The sequence below is a fragment of the Choristoneura fumiferana genome, chromosome 29 (assembly GCF_025370935.1).
Source record: "Choristoneura fumiferana chromosome 29, NRCan_CFum_1, whole genome shotgun sequence".
Taxonomy (NCBI): Eukaryota; Metazoa; Arthropoda; class Insecta; order Lepidoptera; family Tortricidae; genus Choristoneura; species Choristoneura fumiferana.
The window spans coordinates 10,749,392-10,758,990 of NC_133500.1; the positions used below are offsets into that span (position 1 = coordinate 10,749,392).

Genomic DNA, 9,599 nt, shown 5'->3' on the forward strand with positions numbered 1-9,599 from the left:
CATTTTGAAAGCAGAAATCATCAAAACTATTTTTATTTTGAGCAAATAGATTAGAATGACGTGGAATGACAATATGTCCATTTTGACAGTCTCAAAAATTATACCAGATTAAAGTTTCTTAAAAAATCTATTTCTCTGTTTCAATATGTAGTACTCTTACAACACTTTTTTTTAAATAGTAATAATTAATGTATTGAATAAATTTTGGTACAAAATAACATAAAAGGCAATATTTCACTTAAAATCTATGTAACACACTTGTGCCTGAACTAGGATAATTCCTGTATCTCTGGCTAAACGAGCTAACATTTCATACTAAAAACAAAGTATGGTGTATAAATATGTATGTAGTATCTACGTAGGAGTTATACTAATTCAAAATAACAGATTGTTGTTTTGTTAATTAATGTTGTATTTAGATAAAGATTTCATGTACAAACTTTTTTTAACACCAAATAAATGAATTCTATTCTATTCTATTCTATAAAATAATATATTTACTTAAAAGATATTATCAGGTCAAACATAAATACTGTACGTCAGTGGATTTTTAGTGGGTTAGAGTATTGGTAAAAAAATTGCTGATAAAGACATCTTATAAATGTCTGTTATATTTGACCTAGAAATTGTGCGATTGATTCTAAGTGTTAGTAAAACGTGCGTAATGATTTTAAGGATTATAATTGCGGTAATGTTAATAAAAACAGATAAAACTAACACAACTAAAGATACATAACTAAGTTTCAGTTTAAATTATCATTTATTTATTTATTAATTTATTATTAAAATACATTTGCACGGCATTACAGTGATAAACCAATACACCGAGAAACTTACAATAAATACAATAAGTAAAGGCAGACAAATAACTTATAGATAAGTACTGGATTGTTTAGTATCAATCACCTCACAGTATCGCAAACATTCGGAGGACACATTTGACCACCACCCCGCAAGCAGGTCACAGTCAGGTGCTGCCGCCAGCGCCAGCAGGGCTTTGAGCTGCGCCAGCGCGCGCGGCAGCGGCGAGCTCCTGCGTGACACCGTGCTCGCCGCTGGCACCGCCAGCAGCCCGCTGGGAGGGCTATCCGGCCCACTTCTGGGACGTGCAACCTCAGAGTCTGATTCACGAGTCGTAGTAATTTTTTTTACTAGTACAGTTGGTACAGAATTTCGTGATCCGATAAAAAAAAGTGAATATAACTTGAAGGAGTGCCCCAATCGCGTAGCTAATAGACTATCGCAAACTGGTAAGTAGTCGAACTTAATGAACTATACTGCGTGATAACGGTAATAGGACTTTTGGGATAAAAATATTAGTGCCACTTGTCTCATGGGACATAATGGGTCAACTCAATGGGACTAGTGGGATAGACGGGCCGAAAGAATGCTGTGACGTGCGATTGGCTCCGTTCGCCTGTCATCGTATTCAATCGGGTCCGATCGCCTGTCGTCGTATTCGATGGGCTCCGTTCGCCTGTCGTCGTATCCGATCGGATCCATTCGGCTGTCGTCGCGTGCGTTAGTAGCCGTGGCCGGGCAGCACTATTCATTAGCGATGGTGCGGGGGCGATCCCTCCAACCGGCAACGTCGAACAAGCCCATTCATTTTCTTTCCAATCCAATGTGATGCAAACCGTTCGGTGGAAGACGTTCGGCTGTCGCCGCATCAGTTTGTATTCTTGCCGATTCGATCCACTGCGAGCCATTTAGTGAAAATCATGCTTAATAGAGCATAAAATAAAAGTCTAATACGCGGCTCCGAGAATACATACTCGTAACATACGCACACACACATAAGACACACACAAACATACATAAACGTGAAGTTAAACATGTAAAGCTTTTGAAATAAATTGAAAGATGAAATCTTACTTGCAACTGCGGAAAAAAATATGTTTGATATTATGCTTTATGGTATAAATTTCAGACCCGTCAGACTTATGTTTAATGAGCGCCATCGACCAAACCTAAGGTCGTATTGTCTAGCCCGCTACGCACCGGCCCAACGAAACCCAACGAATAGGTCCTGGACGGCTTAGCGAACGGAAATCTATTTGTTGGCTTTCTTTGGGACGGTGTGTAATGGGCTGCAGACAATCAGGACCAGGGTTTCCAGGTCTTTTTTGAATAAATACCGAAAAGTGAGCAAAAAAAAGTCGTTTATTAGGGAGAAAAAATTATCAAAAAAAAATACCGAACCGCACATTTCTTCGATATTTTTGTTATACCGAACACAGAACATAGTGTTAAAATAAATACCGAAGGGTTCGGTAGAATACCGTACACCTGGCAAGCCCGATCAGGACTCTGGCATATTATGTATTTATTGTGTGTTGTATGTAGTTATATGTAGGTAGGCATTTTGACACCTGCATTGCATATACCTTACCTTATCATTTCGTCCTACTACAATATCTACACACTCATATCATAAGGAATTGGTTTGAGACAGTCCTCCACTGTTGCCATTACCAGTGGTGAAGCAAGATGGAATCCGCCTTAAAGTAAGATAACGGACTACTACTATTTGCTTGCCAAATTCATATTTCCCACTAATATTATATACTAGCTCTTGCCCGCGGCTTCGCCCCCATCCCCTGACCTTCACGAACACTACAAAAAAATAATTATCCAATTCGGTGCCGTCGTACATACATTTCGGCGATTCATTTTTATTTATAGAGAAGAAGAGAGAAGAAGAACAGAGAAGATAGATCATATATGCGACAGTTTGTAAGTCTGTTTGTTTGTTACCTTATCACGTCTAAACCTTAAAGTTAGCTAGAAACTTATATTATTAACTGTAAGAAACACCGTCTATCTATTGTCTATAAGCTCATCACTTCTTCTTTTTACTGTTTGACATATTTAAATGAAATTTGGCATAAAGAAAGTTTGAGATCCTGGGAATTATAAATCCTCTTTTTTTGTCCTTTAGGACAGTTTTTATCTAAAAGAATAGCGATAAACTAATTATTCGCAGAAAAAGTCGCGAGAAACAGCTTAGAAATTACAATGAATTCGTCATTTCTACATTTAGGTAGGTACGTACCTCTTGCCTGTTACTTTTTAAGAGTTGGTTAGTGGTCTGAAAACAAAGAAGACAGAAGATTTAATGCCAAAAGCTACGTGTAACCGAGGAGACTACTTTTTATCTCGGTTTTCCCACGGGTTCAGGGTACATCCATACTTATAAACACACACACTACAAACAAACGCAAGCACAAACGCAGGCTACCTTGGTTGCAACCCCCCAAATAAAACCCTGGACCTTAATGTGCTTGTCATGAAACCCGTGGTCGGTAAATGAGTCATTGCCCGTACTAATTTTGTTGTCATGAAGCCCAAGGTCGGTAAATGAGTCAGGGCCCGTACTGAATTACTGATGCACGCCAGCACCCCCCACCCGCACACGCACCCGCGCGTCAGGCGCATGCTGCGGGAGGGGGGGAGAGCTGCCAAGCATCGCCAATAACTATTTGGAAGAATTATATTTTTTCTTTTACAAATATAAAATTTTACTCGTAAATGTGATGAAAAACATTGTATGCCGCACGGGCGGTACTATAATTACGAACATCGACTCATTAAATAAAGCACTCAGTCTTCGACTTCGGGCTTCTAATAGACTCTCGTTCGTAATTCGTTATTCCTTATTTACCGCCCTTAAGACATAATGTACTATTGTAAAAGTTAATAAAGCTAATTTTATTTTATTATTTTACCTACTATCGACAGAATTACGAATAATGAGGGCTTCTTGACAGGTGAAATTCTAGATGGCGTAAGTATCGAGAACGTAGCTTGGCGATTCTCCTGCTTACCTTATTGGCTCAAAACAAAAGTGACGCAAATACAAAATTGACAAATGGACATCACAGAATTCAAGGATTCCGTTACATACATAGATTATACAGGGTGATCAATCCAAATGGGTCAATAGCGAAATCTGTTCGAACCATGGCTTCTATTTTAGATTTAATAAAAATGGCATTCATATTTTTTTCATTTAACCACAGTACCTATATAATATATATACTGTGATTTAACTGTCATACATAACGCGGGAATCGATCCTGGCCAAAATCTTTGTAAAGTATTAGTAATTCTGCACATTGTTTCGTTATTGAAAAGAAACGCATACAAGCTTTTATTTAACTTGCAATATGTGTGTATATAGTTCCAAGTGAAGCTAGTATAAAAACGTTTTAAAAACTGATACTTACGATGTGAGTATAGTGCAAATTTGAGACGAAATCTAGCGCCAGAGCTGCACCCTATACACAAACAAATACAACCTCTTGAATTATAATTACCTAAACGGAATAAATGTCAAAGTGGAATAGAAAATAAAATAAATTCATTAAACGATATTAAATTTATTTACCCGCTTAATAGGATATTTATTTATACACATTAAATTAATAATATCTACAGTTTACATACATACATTATGTATAATAACAATAATACAAACAGAACTAAAAAATCATCTCATTATTTCCTTTAAGTATTCTTTTTTAGGGTTCCGGAGCCAAAATGGCAAAAACGGAACCCTCATAGTTTCGCCATGTCTGTCTGTCTGTCTGTCCGTCCGCGGCTTTGCTTAGGGACTATCAATGCTAGAAAGCATTTTTAGGGTAGCACCCATAGACGTAAAGTGGGGGTGATTTTTTTTTCTCATCCAACCCTATAGTGTGGGGTATCGCTGGATAGTTCTTTAAAAACCATTACGGGGTTGCTAAAACGATTTTTTGATTCAGTGATTTGTTTGCAAAATATTCAACTTTAAAGTGCAAACTTTCATGAAAATCGAGCGTCCCCCACCCTCTAAAATCTAAACAGGTGGGTGGAAAATTTTGAAAAAATTCAGGATGGTAGTAAGTATATCAAACTATCAAGAAAAACTATAACGGCTAAGTTTGCTTGAGAATTATTAGTAGTTTAAGAGTAGGTAAATAGCAGCCTAAGGTAGCTAAACTTGGAAGATTCCGTATAAAATACGAAATCCTTACAAAAATATTACTTAATTTTTTCGTAATGGCTACGGAGCCCTATTTTGGGCGTGTCCGACACGCTCTTGGCCGGTTTTTGTATTTACTTTAATTACATTGGTAGTATTGGTAGAGCTATATTCCAAAAATTTAATTGAAATAATGTCATGAACCGACATTTATGACATTAAAAAAACTGTTTATGATTTGTGCTTGTGCTGCATTCTGGCGGCAGAACCTAGCAATAATATTCCCTATTTCATTCATGCTTAGTTAAAGAAATAAATACTCACTCCTGAATTAACGAAATCTTCAACTTTCTGAAAAATTAATGAATTAAGAATAATTTTAATACCTCAATAAGTCTAAGAGGGTGTACTAAGACACTATTACGTTTGCGTTTGATCGCCACTTTGTGCGGACTGGCGTACAAATTTCAAATTATATTAATTTTAATACTTCTGAAACAACAGTGTATTCTGTGTATTATACTCACTATAAAAACATTGTAAGAAAATTATTATTAACATGTTCGTTGCCAAGCCCAAATTTTGAACTTACAAAATGCCCGAAATAAAATAAAAGTTAAATTTGGTTTTTATTATCTTAGTAACACTTATTTTACAATCTTTTTTTTCGAAAGGATTGTTGCTGTTATAGCCTCGAGATGGATTTTACAGTTTCCCGGAGAGAGAGAGCGCGAGCTGCCAGACGGGCAGCTCAGCATCTCAGCAAGCACATACATACACACATACACACACACTACACACTTACATCCATACACATACACACATACATACTTACTTCTTTCTGATAAAAAAGGTTGCCTGGAAGAGATCGCTCTAAAGTGATAAGGACGCCTATTGCTTACCTTGTAATTTTCTCTCTGTGTACCTGTTTTCTTATCACTTACTATTTGTGGTGTTACAATAAAGAGCCATTGTATTGTACATATTGAATCTACTAATTATGTAATATACAGGTTTTCCTTCCCCAAAAAATACAATGAAAATGAAAATGGATAAAGTATAATGGTGATTTCCCACCGGCAAGGCGAGACGAGAATTGAGATTTGTATGCATTCACGCGCGCCCGCCGCGGGCCGCCGCGGCGCTGCCATACAAATTTCAATTCTCGTCTCGTCTCGCCTCGCCTGGTGAAAATCACCATCACCAGAAGCCAATACAAAGCTTTTTTGAAACCCGAACATTAAGGGACCATCACCAAAGAACGTCTTGTTTGTAGGTATTTTGTTGACAAACTTTGTTATTGCGCAACATGAAAGGTAATAAAGTTGTACTTATACATCTCTAATTTTATGTATTTTTTACCTATTTCCGATTGTTGTATTATATATAGACATATTAATGGACTTCGGAAAACAGTCGATTTTTAAAAACTCGTTACATGTTAATAGTATCTGAGATAAATAGTGTCTACCCTAACCTGAGATATGTGTGCATAGGAGAAATTAGTGCCTAGACTCCTGTCCAGCGGTGGTATAGGGATTATAGCACGCAGCACGGAATGCTGAGGACCTGGGTTCGATTCCCAGCGCTGGTCTCTTTTTTTCCCGGTTTTATGTGCATCCATGTCTCAGTTTGTATGTTCGATATAAAGTCTGTATTTTATTTTTTGAGTGCAGGTTGTCCGCATGTATACGCATTTGTGTCGCACAAACGCAGCTATCTTGCTTGTGCGGCAGCAGAGCAGCATCGTGGAAGCTTTGAGTTCATACTGCTGAACGTGTTTCAATTGATTACAAATACGTCATAAGGTGGGTACTTACTTTAAAAGACTAAAGTAACATATAAAAGTATGTTGAATTTAAAACAGTAGATAGACAAACGTACAATTTAAAAGTGACGAAACAAGATATCCTTACTTTTTAACACATTCTAAAAATATCCTTAACAAGGGCCACCTTCTGTTATTTATACTAGCTGTTCGTATACGTCCCGCGGGAACTTTGCAATTTTCATGGATGACAAAGTGACCCCATGTTAACCTGGGACAGTGAAATGTTTCTGTGAATAAATTTGGAAATCGCTATATATAAATAAGAATTAAATAATGGATCATCCCTTGTGAAGTCTCTCTAGGGACTTAATTCGACTTTCACTTTATATCCAATTCAATTTTAGAAAATTCCGTCCATCGCTTATCGGTACACTCGAGCAAATTGAATCATGACCCAGGGTGGAACCTTCAAATAATCAATTTCACTACTTCTTCTTCTTCTTCTCTTTTAAAATATGGCTTTTCTGTCCTAATTAATAGGACAATTTCGCCAGTGTCAAAGTAAACTCTCTTTGAGAGGGACGTTGTACGGTGGTTGTAGTTTTTGCAACTTGATAGTAAAATTCCAGAAACCACGTGGACACAACTTGCGCATTAAAAAATGTCAGACACGAGAGAAATATAGAATTTTGTGATCACTGTTCACTGTTAAGGTTAATCGCCGCATAAAACACTATCAAAATTATACTTCAACTAGCCAAAGAAACTGAATTAGCAAAATTAGATATTGTCTACATCCGCCATGTTCGAATGCTACAAATCGAATGATTTCCTTGACAAGAGTATGGGATGTCAACATGACATTAGTGGCACAAAGGTTCCACCCTCGGTCATGATTCATTTTGTTCGACTGTACTCTCGATGGTTCCGCCATCAGTTGGCTTTGTTCAGTGAACAGCAGAAGTAGAAAAGCGGTTAGGTGCTCAATATTGATCTACACACGACTCTACTGCCAAAGGTAATAAAAGAGTGTTTAGATAATTTTGAGCACCGCAACAGCTCGTCTACTTCTGCTGCTAATTGTTCCATATTTCAACACTTGTTCAGACGTGTCACTTTGTGTGAGAGATGCAAAATTAAACATAAAAAGGTACAAAATAATTCCCGTCTGATATCACCAAGGAGCGAAATTTCTCATAGCAAAAATCAAACATCAAAGGGATTGAAAATAAGTTTTATCGACTATTCCAGTTATCGATGTTATCGAATCGACTCTTCTTGTTATAGCCTTGTAACAATATTCTGTAACATTTGACCTCTTTGATAAGCGACTTTCAGCTCCATATTAAAATAAAATAAATCGCGTCAACGTCAAATATTATGACATTTATGTCGCTTGAGTTTTTCTTAGTCATTCCCGTGTTATTAAAATGGTTAATCCTAAAAGAAAAACGATTTACAAATGGATTAAAAAATATCCCTTACTTATTTACAATGAAGATTCTTCAACGATATACTGCTCTAAATTTAAAGTTAATTTAAAGCAGCTCAAGCTCTTTATATTTTAATTGTAACTTACTTAAAAGGTGCTATTTTAAAAGTACCTACTATTTCCTGTTTTATTAATTACTGAAATATTTATCGATAGTCGATAAAAGTTATGTTCAATTCCTTTGACGTTTGATTTTTCATCATCATCATCATCCCAGCCTATATACGTCCCACTGATCCTCTCATTGGATAGTTCGCTGCCTTCACACGCACCATTGAATTGCTTCGCAGTTTTGTACAGGTTTCCTCACGATGTTTTTCTTCACCGCAAACATTTTTGCTATGAGAAATTCCGCTCCTTGGATATCACCTATTATTATATGTAGGTACGTCAGTTTCAATACATACCTGCGATACTAATTTGTTGGTCCAGTCTAAAGTCACGTTTACCTAAAAGGTATGTAAAATTAAAGAATAAAATATAAAAACTAGCTCGTACTAAACGTCAAGCATAATTAAAGAAACTAGGCCCTGTGAATTATATTCCGCGCTTTACATACAATGTCTTTGCGAATTTTTAACCGGCAGTGCGCAGCGGATACTCGTATAAGATTGAATGTGTTACAGAATTGCGAGAAAAAAAACGCGCAGGAAAAGTTCGTAGTGCGGACAGGGCCTTACATTCCTCTTGCATTTCGACATAATGTAGTCATTGGCAATTGTATTAAACTATATATATTGTTATGTTTTGTTTCCAATTTTTTTTTCTGGGGAGGAGGCTGCTGTATGGACACCAGGAATGCATAGCTTGCGTTACGTGATACCTACGACGGTTATGCACTCTGGAGCCTCAGTAGCTGCCCTCCGGACCCCGCATAAAAAAACAATTAATAAATAAAAATCTGAAAATATCATTACGATTGCAAGTGGCCAGTACATACGAAAGTAATTAAGAAGGTTTTATTGTAATCGTGTGCCCCAGCCCAGTATGTCGTAATCGTAACTGAAAATCAATTACCTTCTCCACATTATTAATTATTAGTTTAGCTTTTGTTTTCGAATACGATTTTTTTAGTACCTAGTGACGGTTACATTTATTAGATACCAAAATATTTTAGTTGCGTGAGTGACAGAGACACCTAATGAAAGAAGGAACGAGTAACGCGATTTTGTAACGTTGATCAACGTCACAATTAAAAAAATACTGTATTTTTTCATCGTGACGTTAGTTTTCGCCCTTCTCTATTATTGCTTAGGCAATACTAATGCTCGATCGTAAGCCAGCTCCAGACGGTTGTAAATCAGCGTCCCAAGAGTAGTGATCTTGCTTGTTGCCATCCATGCAGACAGCGCAGTTGTAAACCAAATTAC

General features: G+C 36.8%; 1 long non-coding RNA gene across 1 annotated transcript; it reads right to left on the reverse strand.

The window, feature by feature from the left end:
• Window positions 1–1,862: 1,862 nt before the first annotated feature.
• LOC141444234 (uncharacterized) lies at window positions 1,863–5,380 on the reverse strand. The gene is made up of 4 exons (XR_012453147.1): window positions 5,291–5,380; window positions 4,230–4,280; window positions 3,056–3,091; window positions 1,863–1,881 (listed from the first exon to the last, which is right to left on the reverse strand). It is a non-coding gene; the product is annotated as an uncharacterized lncRNA (long non-coding RNA).
• Between the last annotated feature and the right edge of the window lie 4,219 nt (window positions 5,381–9,599).